Below are 15488 nucleotides of genomic sequence, written 5' to 3' on the forward strand. Positions count from 1 at the left end.
TTACAAGATGGTAGGCTTCCACATGACTTTTTCTCACATTCTCCATCCCCTTGTCTCTTCAGTCCTCCCTCGCTCCCTGTTTAATCTTTTCACCTCCAGTATTATCCCCCTCTGGTAGAACAGTAGCTACTCCTTCCTCATCTTCAGGGAGAACAAAACATTTCAAACCTGGTCCCCTGGTGGAAACAGAGACTGGAATCATGAGTAGGGACCTACTATGATCCCTGGGAAACCCAAGTGAAGAGTCTAGAGTCCAAGATGACACAGAGGAACCCAAAAGCATGCTTCCCTTCAGTGTTGGAAACTTCACTTTAGACTGATCCTTTCCTTTAGGTCTGAGACTCTTGGTCATCTCAAACTTGGGCAGGACTTCTGATCTCTGGTCCAGGAAGCATGCATTTTTGGAGGATTTAGGCACCAAGAAGACTTCTTAAGCCCTCTTATCTACTTACAAATTAACCAACCGGTGGGGAGTTAATGAGTGATGAATTAAGTTCCACAGGTGATTTTCCCCCTTTCACTCTAGACCTCAGGTGTTTGTGGGAGGGCTCTAAAAATTTACAGAGCTGATTTTGTTGAGGAGTGTGGATTTAGAGTTTATAGGTCTCAGAACAGTGTATGCTAAGCTTGTTTGTGACAGCCTTGATAGTTATGATGTGGGGATGAATTTTAGCCAGTCATCTCTTAGGAAACTGGGGTTCCATCGGATCTAGATAAGGCATGGAGAGTTATTGTCAATATTTAATAAGGATATGCAGGACTCAACTCTGCAAAGTCACACTTAGGACTTGTGCTTGCAGACTCTGGCAGGGAGCCAAGGAAAGTTCCTGGCATGAGCTTTAAGGGTGAGATTATATACCTATTTTCCCAGAGCCGTTCACAGGGATTTAGATGAAAACATTGTCCCTATCTTTAATAGCAATGTTGGCAGCTTGGGTCTGTGCTTGGCTAAGAGGGACCAAGACTGGAAACTTCAGACCTTACTTTCTACTTCTGCTTTTTAAACTTGACCTTCCTGGGCCCTTTTCATTGTTCCCATTGCTCTCTCTATCTGTCTACTCTACCCTGCTGATGCAGAAGATAAGCCAAAAAGAAGGCCTCACAGGAAAGTAACCAATGTGTTTGAGTTCTTTTATTTTTGTCTCCTTCTACCTCCAAATTATTCTTTCAAGGAGATAGTGATGGTTGGAGTGTATCTCCTGATTTCAGAGTTGAGAAGATTCCTGAGTTCTGCCAAACAAGGGCAGAATTAGATAGTCTGTAGCTGAAACCTGGCTTCCTGATCCATGTGTTCTCTGATCTCAGCATACAAGTGTATATTCTTATACAAGTGTGTATTCTTGTTTCATGCCTAAATTGTCTTAGAAACATCATCTGTTCTCCCTTGGACTGCAGAAGCATCAAGAAGGAGATGGAATTGTGAGCACTCCATCCTTGGCTTGGGGCTAGATCTTAGCAGTGCTAAGTGAACCAGGCCAAACTCCTTTTCAGCAGCCTATGTAGCAAATGTCAGCCTGAGCCAAGACCAGACCTCAGGCACAGTCTGTAGAGAAAGTGCCCACAACCACAGAGGTGGATTCTGGTAAACTCCAGTTGCATGTCCCAGGAGCAAGCCTGGACTGGCTTCCTTGTTATTCTCCCTCCCCCCCACACACACTGCTTTTGGCTTTCAAGTTATATTAGATGGGTTTTGGAATTAAAAGCCCCTTGAGCAAATATGCAAATGGTTTTGATTTGAGGTATAACGGGCAGGTGGAATTAATACTCCAAAGCCAGCACTTTCTCTTCCCTTACAATTAAGAGTGAAAAATCAAGGTTATTTTTTTTCCTCTATAGAAATGGAGCCTTCTGTATCTGGTCATCATTAGCTGTTGAAGAAGGAAGTATTCAAAGAGAAAATATTAATAAGAAACTTTGTTCGTTTTGCTTTTGAGTCTCACATCAGTCCCTGTGTGTTTACCAGGAATGAAACTGGGCTGAGTTGAGTTAGTCCTAGGCAAGAGAGGGAGACTACAGCCCTGGGGGCTGTTTGGGTGCTTCCATGTCTATCTATCCTTCCTTCTGTTTGGAGAGACACTCTGTTCTGCTAGGGGAATGGACCCTGACCATGTAACTGGCATGAAGATAATGAGTGGTTAGAAGCATTGGTTTCAGATTTGGATGGATGTGGATTTAGACTCTGGTTTTCTTCACTCTTATGCTGCACCTTTGAATACTTTAACTACCTATGACTGGATTACCTTCAGAGTGAACATAAACAGAACCTGCTCCATTTTGCCAGGATGAAAAGCAGAATGATGTACACCGGGCCATGTAGCACACTATAGTTCAAGTTGAACAGTATTGCTAATACACAGTCCCTTGTGTGGGGAGGGGAAAATTTATGCATAGATAAGAGGAAGCCTAACCTTGGCCCATAGGTCTGAAGAACTCTAGAAGAAAAGAGAATTGCCTTTTGATTGGAAGGTGATGGGTTAAATAGAACAAAATGAAGTCTTTAAGAAAATGCCAATAGGGTGAGACAGATTACCAGAAAAAATGAAAATCAGGGAAGAGTGAGTACTTGTCTTGGGTTATCCATGAAGCACCCCTCAATCTATCATATCTCTAGGAGGTGGACAATTTTGTCTTCATTTTATTCTAAGAAAGGTGGCTAGGTTCAGAAGCTTGAAGTAAGTCATTTGCAGTTGTACAGGCAGAGATGGCTAGGGTTTGCATTAGAAACTTCCACTGAGGCAGGTCTGAGCTGACCTTGAAAGAGGGTGGGCTTTGAGAGGCAGAGGTGACAAGGATAGGCTTCTCAGTCTGCTGCTTTGTGATGCTGAGGAACTGAGTCAACTGAGAAGACTTTAGAAATACTGCTCTGGGTAAAGAAAGCCCCTGGCATTCTGCTGGCTTCTCCTGCATGGCAGACTATGGACATCAGTGCCAGCCAGTCCTCAAAAGTGAAGACCTCATAGGATTCTCTGCCTTGACAGCTCAGCAATGAAATCTGATTCTTGCCCTGGTCTCTCAAGGTGCCAGGAACTTGCCTCCTTATCTGGCTGGGTACATTCCAAGGCCAAGTGGCCACATGGTTTACCCCTCTCAGGAAGATGGGCATTTGCATTACTGCCTACTTAGCACATTTTGCATTTCTGAGAGCCTGGGCTGGTTTAAAGAGGGCTTGTGTGATGATGTACTACCGAAGACTGAGGGCATCCCAGGGCTGGTTTTTGTGGAAGAACACTTGGGTTTGAATCCTACACAGACTTTTTCAATATTTCGTATTGAATATTAGCTATTGTAAAAAACCCAACCTTTGTAGATTGGAACTTGATAAAAGTCCTCACATGCTTTTGAAAGTTATGGACTGTGTGGTAGGGGACTTGTCTAGCATGTACAAGGCCCTAGGTTCAATATAGGACCATAAAGAGTAGCAACTGCCACAGCAAGCATTGCTGTATTTAAATCATTAACTATTTATAGTGGTTTGAGTAAGAATGTCCTCTATAGACTTAAGTGTTTGGACACATGGTTTCTAGTTGATGGTGCCTTTGGGGGCAGTATAGGAGGTACAACCTTGTTGGAGGAAGGATTTAGTTCAAATCCATCCCTTGCTTGAGAATCATGTCCTAAAGGAGGTGTTCTGTTTGTGATGAGGAGCAAACACACTTAATTGTGTAAGTTGCTTACTCAGCCAAGCCCCACTGGGGTCCTTTGAAAGATGACTGGACCAGATGTCCAACTTGAGACACTGAACTCGTCTTCTGGGTCCTCGGTGACTGTGTTTCCCTCAACTTAAATTCATGGGCTTTGTTGTTACCAACTGGATATTTGCATAGTGTATCTCTGAGAACAATCTTAGGCCTAAACTTCACATTTATAAGAAGTTAACTGATTGCATGAGGCATTGCTGGTTGATTTCCAAGGATCAGATCGGGCAGATAGGCTATTTTAAGATGTTGTAAAAATTCTCTAGGCAGCTATTGCCAAAAAAGCTTTAAAATGGACTGCTATGTTTCTATGGAGACCTTTTAGGAGGGGAGGGTCTGACTCTACTGAGAGTCACTTGAGAAGTACCAGGTTTTAAATGTAATCAGTTCAGCCCCCAAACCATTTTATTCCCAAAGAGTGGCTGACTGGCCATCAATTCTGAAGCCCATCCCCAGTCATAATTCAGACTTGGATGGGAGGATAGAAGGAAGTACTGGTTAATTCAGTGCTGTTTTCTCAGATGTGGAAAGCTGGGCAATCCCTGAGAAATGGTAGACCTGTGCATCATATAGTAATGTTGTTTTTCTGTTAGAAAACACTAGGGGAATTCACAGGGGATAGAAGAACTGCCATAGCTTTTGCTGAGTTTCTCCCCTTGAACTTGCTTTTGTCAGTAGAAACAGATGGGTGCTGACTGTTATTAGTTCCAAGGAGGAAGAAAAGGAGGGTTAGGGACTCCCTAGTTATGTGCACTAGACCAGGAAGAAAAACTCTTTCCAGCAAGTTGTTTGTGAACTTGAGACCTCTGCTGGAGCTTAGCTTGAACAGACAGGCACAATTCTTAACCCACTTGGAAAATGAGGCAAGAAATGGATGCATGGCCTAGGCCTTGGGCTGCTCTGATTGGCAGCTTTACCAAGGGTGGGAGGGGGCAGTGTCTGAAATTCAGGTCTAAGAGCTGGTTGCATCCTTCATTTTGGTCCTCCTGGGATTCTGCTATTTCTGCAGCTTCATGGGCTGTCAGAGAAGACAAAAGGCCCCGTCCTGGTGTGTTTGTACCACTCTAACAGAACACCCCAAGCTGGGCAATTTGTACAGAATAGAAATTTATTCAAATCTCAAGGTTAAGTCCAAAGCACTAGTGGGCGTCTCTGTCCCAAGAGCATGGTTTCTATTCTAAGGTCAAGGCACCACGACCTTGAACCCTCTGGAGATGGCAGAAAGCAGAAGGATTCTACCAAGGCCATTTCAGGGATCCCAATTCCGTCACTTCATAACCTTGTTGTCTCTTAAAGGCCCTCCATCTTTATATTACATTGTCAACAACAAGGTTAGTTAAGCAATAGCATACCCAAGTCTGCCATTTCCACAGACAACCTGCCAATGCCCATTGGATTTCTCTGGAGAGTCGTTTTCTTATCCTGGGGAGTGAGGATGGGTTCCTTAGCCTCGCCTTGCCATTTTCCCTCCTTATGTAGCTTATACAATGTATTTATGATCTCTAACCCTTGGTTCCCAAATTTCTCTTTCTTATGCTCCAATGTTTCCCTTTATAATCTATTGATTTGAGCCCTTATTCATAATAGTCTTTCCTCCTCAATAGTGCTTTGAGCTCCCTGAACCATGTCTGAGCTCACATCGGCCTGGCACCTGTAATGACTTTGCAGAAACATTTGTCAGTCAGGTTTGACCTTCCTGGCCCATGACTCTACTACAAAGATGAGGCAAGCTCACCCTCCTGCCAATAAGGCCCCCCCCAGAACCACTCTGAGCTGGTTGTTACTTGGGTATCTTAGAGAGGTGATGGCTGCCTTGTCTCTCAGGAACATCTGGTTCCTGTCCTTAACCCCATGTTGTCAACCACAGCTGCTTATTTTGGCCAAGCAGGTTTTTTCTCAGAGGGAAGAAGTGGTTTGGGGTACCAAGTAGACACATCTCAGGTTTCCTTCCCTCATAGTTCTTTACTCCTCTGCTGGCAACAAGAATGTGCAGTAGCTGGAAAAACTAAACTTATCTCAGAGCTCCATGTTGCTGAATCAGCACATCTGAAGAACAATGGAAGACTAGCATGGTGGTGTGCTCCTGTAATCCTGGGGCCCAGGAGGTGCAAGAAGGGGGGGGTCAGGGCCAGGCCAACCTGGGCCTCATAGAAACATTCTGTCATAAAGCAAACAAGGCAAACCAAACCCAAGTGACAAAACAGGCAAAATGTTCATTCTCTAACACAAATTATTACAGAAAGTCAAGGCTGAAATCTTTGATTTTTTTTCATCACTATAAATGATGGTAGTGATGCAGAGATATATGAGAGAAAGGGACAAAAATCCCCATGGAAACTTCATATTGAAATCTTAAGGTTACATAGTTTGGCCTTCTCTGGGCTTGTCCCACACAAGGCATAGGGCTACGCCCCTTGTGACCGTTCTCTGGAGTCCATAGGAGGCAAAGCAGTGCCGCCTTGACGCCCATTCACAGACGGGCAAACTGAGTCAAGAAGGGCTAAGCTGTTTACGCAAGCATACATCGGTGGAGATTCAAACCTGGGTATGACTTTTGTAGGTTTGCTTTCCTTCCCTTAATTGTTTTCCTACCTCAGAAGGAAACCATAGTTTCCGAGTGTTAGGGTACTTTCGGGAATAAGAGAGAAGAGGAGGCAATCCAACCTACAGTGAGCTCAGAGGTGAAGAAATGACGTTTGCTTCACTTGTTCACATCAGGGCCCGTGTTAATCAGACCAACAGAAGTGCATTATTTCTTCCCAGCACCGTGGCTACAATGTGAGTTGCTGTTACACATGAACAGGCATGTTTACTGGGAAACAGCATGTCACAAATGTGGGATCTAGGGTCAGCACTGCTAAATTAGAAATTTACCTGGACAAGATCCCCAGGGAACCCCTGTGCACATGAACAAATGACAGGACTCCAAGTCTGAGAATGGGGCCTACATATTTGGGGCTTGTTCAAAGAAGAAATATCTGAAAGGAGAGAAAACTCACTCACAGGAAAGTATTTCTTTTCTACATGGGTATACCTTTTCATTATTAAAACAAATTATCCACTCATGATGTGACTGATGGCAATCATTAACTCCCACCAACATTTTCCTCCATATTGTCTCATTCAATGTTCACAGCAATCCTATGAGGTAAGTACTCTACTTTATCCTCATTTTCACAAAGAGCAGCATGACATAGACATTAAGTAAACTCTCCAAGGTTTATACTGCAAGGAAAAATAGTCCTTTTGAACAGTAAAGTTTCCCTGAAACCAAATCCTTGGGTATGCTTAAGCACTGTGCCCATGGAATACCACCCACTTTCAAGCCAACACGTAGCAACTTTCCAAGTTACTTCATAAGATAAGGGCTGGATTACAGCTCAGCAAAGTATATGGACACCTGTGTGCACACTAGAGATGAAAGTGGACTAGTAAAGCTCAGCAAAGCATATGGACACCTGTGTGCACACTAGAAATGAAAGTGGACTAGTAACCATTTATTAAATACTTAGACTTGCTAGCTCTCTGCTTATATTCTAATTTTTCCCATATTTCAGTTTTTATATATTTTCTGATTAGGTAGAAATAATTTTATATAAGAATGTGAAAATAACCCTTTGTCAAGAGGGATGACATGGGCCTGGATCACCTTTCTACCTACAGAGTACTTGGCACAGAATTTATATGTAGTAGCAACATAATAAATGCCATTTGAATATGTAACAGCGTGGAAACTTCAAGCCCTTCCCAAGAATTCTCCCTTACATTTTCCCTCAGGACTTTCAGGCTGATAGTTCAGGGGCTGGTGAGATGACTCAGTTGGTAAATGATTTGCTTTGTTTGCACAAGGACTTGAGTCCAATCATCAGAACCTATGTTTTTTTCTAAAAAAAAAAAAAAAAAAAAAAAAAAAAAAAAAAAAAAAACAAAACAAAACAAAAAAAAAAAAAATAAAATCAAGCAACAACAATGAAAGTCAACCAGGCATATGTACGTGTAATCTCAATAATGAGGAGGCAGAGACTGGTGGGTTACTGTGGCTCACTGCCCAGCCAGCATAGGGTATTTGGTGAGTTCCAGATTGGAAGACCTTAAAAATCAAATAAGCATAAAGAGGATGGAATCTGAGGACAGCACCTGAAGTTGTGCTCTGGCTTACACATGCATGCGCACACACCATACACACCCCCACACACTGCAAAGGCACTACTTGAAATAGTGCTGTACCATTCTTAGGGGAGGCAAGACAGAGACTATGAAATCCTATGGGTTTATGTTGGAGTTACAGTGATATAGTTCATTGACTTTGGCCTTTAATTCCCTCTGAATCTGGTTTCTCATCTGGATATGGAATGCCAACACCCATCTTATTGGCTTGTGTTCTAGTTTGCTTTTTACTGCTGCAATGAAGGAACCTGGAGGCAGGACTGAAGCGGAGGCCACAGAGGGACATTGCTCGCTGGCATGATGCTCATGGCTTGTTCAGTTTGCTATCTTACACAGTCCAGGCCCACCTGCCCAAGAATGGCACTGCCTGCAGTGGGTTGGACCCTCCTACATTAATCATTTGCCTACGGGCCAATCTGATGAAGACATTTTCTTAACTCAAGTTCCCTCTTCCTAGGCAACCAGAGCTTGTGTCAAGTTGACAAAAAAACTAACCAGCACAGCTGGGCATAGGGAACAAATGAAATGGAGGACATTTGCAATCTAACAGGAGAATCTGATACAACAGACAAAATAGCCGGGTGGTGGATATCAGCAGATATGACCAGCTGAAGTAACAAAGACTTCTCTCAGGCTTTTGTGCCATGGATCTTCTTCCCAACGAAAGTTTTGTATCTCAACATCTCAGAGAATTTAGGAAGGTTTTGGGTGTTCTTGCTTGTGGGAAGGAGTTTGACTCTCTGGAATGATACCAGCTGTGATCGCATGGCTGATGCAAGAAAAACAGAATAACATGTTGTTCTTAGGGCAAAACCCATGTTCTGAGCATGAAGGTTTGAGTGTATTGGTCTGGGTACTTAGATTTCTAAATTTTATCCCAGAAAGGTTAGGGCACCTGCCCAACGTCATGAAATAAGTGGTCAGAGTCAAATGCAGGTTGGCCTGGCTTTCGAGTTTAGGTCAACTACTCTTTTTATATGAAAGTAAAGTTAGTGCTTTAGAAGGTGAAGGCCTTCTTTCTTTTTTCCTGGACCGAGAAGAGTGGAAATGAATTGTTCATTTCCTTTAGTGGGAGGGGATGCTGTAGTTTAGGTGCTCAAGGCTAACCACATAACGAGGCTCCCTTAGTCTTCCACACATGCCTTTCTCCAGTTAATCATGAACTTGTGTTCCTTAGTCTAGGAGTATCCATGAGTTAGGCCCTAGGGGTGGCAGCAAAGGCCAACTTTCAAGCAGGATGGTGGGCCTCATCCTGTTCCATCAGGAGGGGAAATGAAGGGTTGGAGAAGAGTATCCAAGTCCATTGAAGCCTTGAGTCTTCCATCTGTCTTCTTATGGAAGCAGGAACAGAAAGAACACTTTAGCTTTTGAGCTTGGCTGCCAGTGAATGTTTCAAACTCTCCAGAAAGAAGTTTAAAGGAGCTGTCTGGGGATTCTGTCTGTGTGTAGTTATACCTAGTAAAGTTGGTAGCACAAGGAACAAGGTGCTCCTGGGGAGTCTGACTCCTCACATTGACACTGGAAGCTGGCCTGTGAACCAAAAGCAGGTTCTGGGATCAGAATGAGGAAGAAAGCCTGGTGAGGCTGGGAGCTCAGAGTCCTAATCTGCCGCAGTCATTTCCAGAGAAGAGCACACCCTCTCCAGGGCTGCCACCACATCTACTGTAGCTCCCCAAGCTCCAGACTTCTGTGCAGGTTCCCAGGAATGTCCTGGGTGCATTTGTTGATTTCAGTTGAAGGGTGATATGCAAAAGGGTGGATCAAGAAAGGTTTGGGATGGAACCATCCTGTTCTTCCTCAGGCTATTTCCCATGTGCCATGACAGCTCAAGATCTGAGGAGAAGGTTAGCAGAGAAGGAGTAAGTTTACTTGGCTTATTCAGTACAGAAGGGTACTGACCACAAAGACCCCAGGTACAACAAAGTGAGTGAGCTCTCTCACTTGCCTGGCCAAAGGCTGTAAGTGGGAACTGAAGGGGCATCTTTGGGAGAGCAGGGTGGGAGGTCACACTGGCAAGTCTTACCATATGTTCCCAGCCTTTGGAAATCTCTTTGTGACACAGACAGAGCAGAATGTCCACAGCATTTCAGACTCCCACCTCCATTCCTCCAAGCCGACACTCTTTAATGAACAATAACACAGGAAGAACGTGCTTAGGATTTGCCAAGGCTCAGCATTTCATGACTCTTTGAGAGTCTTTCAGTCACTGTCTGAGGGATGGGGTGTAGCTCAGTTAGTAGAATGATTATCTAGGATGCAACTGTAGCAGCTAAAGTCCCAGCACATAAGAGATGGAGACCAGAGGGTCAGAAGTTCAAAAACCATCTTTGGCTACACAGATTGAAGTCAGTCTAAGATGTATGACACACCACACCCCCAATAAAGACAAGCATTTTGAGGTTGGAATGACTGCTAAAAGATGTGTTTGTCCCTAAGGGTGACTTAAATTAGACTTATTACTACTCCTTTTGTCCCCATGCCAGGAAATCAACTTTTTATTGACCTTTAACCCACAAAGGAGTTAGAGGTGAGTTCATGTATAGCAAAGGACACTGACTAGGTTGGTCATCTGCTTTTACTCCCAAAAAGTGGTCCCCTTCTTTAGATACATCATTCTGTCCTTTGACTCAGTTTCCTCACTGGTAAAATGAGGCTTGGCTTAACTGAACTCCAAGTTCTCTGCCCTGTGAATTAAGATCTTCAGATAACTTTTAAAAATCCAGGGGCATTTTATTTAGCCATGAAGAGAAATGGAATTTTCAGAAAAGTAAACAGAACTGGAAAATATCTTAAATGAGGCAATCCAGGCTGAGAAGGATAAATAAAACATGTTCTGTCATGAGCTGGTTCTAGTCTCTGTTAAATGTATGTGTCCAGGTGGAACTAAACAGAGCCCAGGCAGCTAGAAAGGGGTTCGTATGATTAGAGGTGGGTAACACAACAGGACAAAGTGGAAGGGGTTACTGGGGGCTAAAATGAACAGCAGGGAAAGTGGCACAGGGAGATGAAAGGGACAAATGGGGGGAGGGTGTTAACCAAAGTGAAATATGTGTGAAAATCCCATATAGAAACTTGTTACTTTGTAATCTAATTTAAAATTTTATTTTATTTTTTATTATTTATTTTTCTTAGTTTACATATAGATCCCAGTTCCCTCTCTTTTCCTCCCTCCCTCTCTCCCACCTTCCCATGCCCCCTGACCACCCTCCATCCCACCCCCCCCAATCCACATGTAGAGTGATGCCTTCCTGGAAGACTCATCTAAATCTGTCAAGTCATTTGGAGTAGGGCTAGGCCTTCCTTCCTGCCTCTAGGTTAAGGGAGTATCCCTCCATGGGGAATATGCTCCCAAAGTCCTTTTGTGCACCAGGGATACATCCTGGTTCCACTGTCTGAGGTCCCTTAGATTGCCCAGGCCTTCTAACCGAGACCCATGTTCAGGGGGTCTGAGTTGGTCCAGGGCTGGATTCCCAGCTATCAGTCTGGGGGCCAATTAGCTCCTTCTTGTTCAGGTCAGCTGGTCTTGTCCTCCCTCTCTGCATCTGGATTCCAGTTCGGCTCAGTGTTTAGTTGTGGATGTCTGCTTCTGTTTCCAACAGGTACTAGATGAGGGCTCTATGATGGTGGATACATTAGTCATCAATCTCATTATCAGGGAAGGACATTTATGTTAGCCTTTCCACTGTTGCTCAAAATGTTAATTGGGGTCAGTCTTGTAGGTCTCTGGACATTTCTCTAGAGTCAGTTTTCTTTGAAACCTATAATGGCTCCCTCTTTTATGGTATCTCTCTTTCTTTTTCTTTTGTCTATTCCCACCCCCACCCCCTGACTCAATCTTCCTAGTCCCAATGCTTTCCTCTCCTCCCCTTCTCTTTCTCCTAGCTCCCTCTCCACTCACTGCCCCCCCCCCACTCCCAATATGCTCAGGAGATTTTGTCCCTTTTCCCTTCTATGAGGGATCTTGTGTGAATCTCTTAGAATCCCTCCTTATATTTTAGTTTCTCTGGCAGTGTGAATTATAGGCTGGTGATCCTTTGCTCTATGTCTAAAATCCATATATGAGTGAGTATATACCATGTTCCTCTTTTTGTGACTGGGTAAACTCATTCAGGATGTTTTCTTCAAGTTCCATCCATTTGCCTGCAAATTTTAAGATTCCATTGATTTTTCCCACTGGGTAGTATTGCATTGTGTAAATGTACCACATTTCTTTATCCATTCTTCAATTGAGGGGCATGGTTGCTTCCAGGTTCTTGCTATTACAAATAATGCTGCTATGAACATAGTTGAACAGATGTCTTTGTTGTATGGATGTGGATCATTTGGGTATATGCCTAAGAGTGGGATTGCCAGGTCTTGTGGTAGACTGATTCCCATTTTCCTGAGGAACCCCATACTGATCTCCAAATTGGCCTTACAAGTTTGCACTCCCACCAGCAGTGGAGGAGTGTTCCCCTTTCTCTATATCCTCTCCAGCATAAGTTGTCATTGGTGTTCCTAATTTTTGCCATTCTGGCAGGATTAAGATGGTATCTCAGAGTTGTTTTGATTTTCATTTCCCTGATAGCTAAGGATGTTGAGCACTTTCTTAAGTGTCTTTCAGCCTTTTCGATTTCCTCTATTGAGAATTTTCTCTTCAGTACTGTACCCCATTTTTTAATAGGGTTATTTGGTGTTTTGGTGACTAGTTTTTTGAGTTCTTTGTATATTTTGGAGATCAGCCCTCTGTCAGATGTAGGATTGGTGAAGATTTTTTTCCCAGTCTGTGGGATGCCATTTGATCTTGTAAACTGTGTCCTTTGCCTTACAGAAGCTTCTTGGTTTGAAGAAGTCCCATTTATTGTTTATCTCAGTGTCTGTTATGTTCAGGAAGCAGTCTCCTGTACCAGTTTGTTCAAGGTACCTCCCACTTTCTCTTCTAAGAGATTCACTGTGGCTGGATTTATGTTGAAGTCTTTAATCCATTTGGACTTGAGTTTTGTGCATGGTGGTAGACATGGGTCTATCTGCAGTCTCCTACACACCATCATCCAGTTGTGCCAGCACCATTTGTTGAAGATGCTTTCCTCCTCCCATTGTATACTTTTAGATGTTTTGTCAAAAATCAGGTGTTCATAGGTGTGTGGGTTAATATCAGGGTTTTCAATTTAATTCCATTGGTCTACCTGTCTATTTTTGTGCCAATACCAGGCTGTTTTCAGGACTATAGTTCTATAGTAGAGCTTGAAATCGGGAATGGTGATGTCTCCTGAAGTTCCTTTATTGTACAGGGTTGTTCTGGCTATCCTGGGTCTTTTGTTTTTCCATATAAAGTTGATTATTATCCTTTCAAGGTCAGTGAAGAAATGTGCTGGGATTTTAATGGAGATTGCATTGAATCTGTAGATTGCTTTTGGCAAGATTGCCATTTTTAGTATGTTTATCTTACCTATCCAAGAGTATGGGAGATCTTTCCATTTTCTGGTATCTTCTTTAATCTCTTTCTTTAAAGACACAAAGATCTTGCTATATAGGTCTTTCACTGGTTTGGTAAGTGTTACCCCAAGACACTTTATGTTGTTTGTGGCTATTGTAAAAGGTGATGTTTCTCTGATTTCTTTCTGAGCCCCTTTGTCGTCTGTATATAGAGTGGGGATACTGATTTTCTTGAGTTTATCTTGTATCCTGCTAGTTTCCTGAAGGTGTTTATTAGCTGTAGGAGTTCCCTGGTGGAGTTTATTGGGTCCCTTATGTAAACTATCATATCATCTGCAAATAGTGACAATTTGACTTCTTCCTTTCCAATTTATATCCCCTTGATCTCCTTTTGTTGTATTATTGCTTTAGCTAGAACTTCAAGTACAATATTAAAGAGAAATGGAGAGAGAGGGCAGCCTTGTCTTGTTCCTGATTGTAGAGGAATCACCTTAAGCTTCTCTCCATTCAGTTTGATGTTGGCTGTTGGTTTACTATATATTGCTTTTATTATGTTTAGGTACATTCCTGTTATCCCTGATCTCTCCAAGACCTTTATCATGAAAGGGTGTTGAATTTTCTCAAAGGCTTTTTCAGCATCTAGTGAGATGATCATGTAGTTTTTCTTTTTCAGTTTGTTTATATGGTGGATCACATTGATTGCAACCCAGGGATGATGCCTATTTGGTCATAGTGGATGATTTCTCTGATGTGTTCTTAGATTTGATTTGACAGTATTTTATTGAATATTTTTGCATCAATGTTCATGATTTTGATTTTTAAATGAATAAAAACAGCAATTCTGCTTGCATGTGAAAACTGGTAAAAATGGAATAACGTCTATAGTCCATTAGTCCATTGCACAGCACAGGATCAATGTTTGCTTCCTTAGTTTGATACTGTCTTATAGTTATATAAGGTTATAATTGCCACCTGAGGAAGTTGGGCCTGGGGTACATAAGGCTTTTTTTTTTTTTTTTTTAAGAATTGTTTGCTCAATATTCTGTAATTTTAAAATAAAGACTTAAAAAAGCATTCCTAATGACAGGCTCCTACTGCACAGTTTACAATATATTATTTTGAGGTTTTTCCCTCTCTCTCTCTCTCTCTCTCTCTCTCTCTCTCTCTCTCTCTCTCTCTCTCTCCCTCTCTCTCTCTTTCTGTGGCCTGAAGTTGATTAGGCTGGTTGGCTAATAAGCCTGTTGCCTCCTCAGCTCCAGATTACAAATCCACACCACCACACTCAGCTTAGATGTTAATGCTTTTAGAAATCTCAGGACATCATGACATACCATCATAGTTGGGGTCCAGTGAAGGAGATGATCTCTGAGTCCCTTTCTAGCCATAAAGATGTCATCAGTCAAAATTTTCAAAACCCTCCTTGAACTTACATTTTCGGTAATTCAGGCTGAGATAGCTTCATGATAACCTTCTTAAGTGATACAATCTCCAGCCTCTTTCATGTTGACCATCCGTCTTCTACTAAGGCCTAGAGCTGCTGCTTCAAAATAATGCTCTTGCTCATGACTCCAACCTTGGCCTCATCTTACTGGCTATTAGCCCTGTATCACAAGTCCCTGGAGTTAGAAACTACTGATTCCACATGGGTTTCAATTAAGAGAGTGCATATGAGAGCACTCCATTCTCTGATAATGACTTTATTCTCTCTCTCTCTCTCTCTCTTTCTTTTCCCCCACTCAAAAGACAGAGTAAACCAATATGATGTGACAGGAAAAGTTCAAACATAACACACCAAATAGACCTGGGTTCACAGTCTGTGATGGTTTGAAAGAAAATGGTCCCTAAAAGGAATGGCACAATTAGGAGGTGTGGCCTTATTGGGGAGGTGTGGTCTTGTTGGAGGAAATGTGTCCTGTGGAGGCAGGCTTTGAGTTTTCATATAATGTTAAAGTCACACCTAGTGAGACAGTTTACTTCCTGTTGCCTACAAGATGTAGGACTCTCAATTATTTCTCCAACACCATATCTGCCTGCATGCCACCATGTTCCACCATGATGATAATGGACTAAACCTCTGAAAATGTAAGCCACACCAATTAAATATTTTCCCTTATAAGAGTTGCTGTGGTCATGGTATCTCTTCACAGTAATAGAAACCTTAACTAAGACACAATCCAAAAGAAAACATCCCCAATTATACCTCTCACAGTA

This window comes from Phodopus roborovskii, unplaced genomic scaffold (genome assembly GCF_943737965.1).
Source record: "Phodopus roborovskii unplaced genomic scaffold, PHOROB, whole genome shotgun sequence".
In the NCBI taxonomy this organism is placed as follows: domain Eukaryota; kingdom Metazoa; phylum Chordata; class Mammalia; order Rodentia; family Cricetidae; genus Phodopus; species Phodopus roborovskii.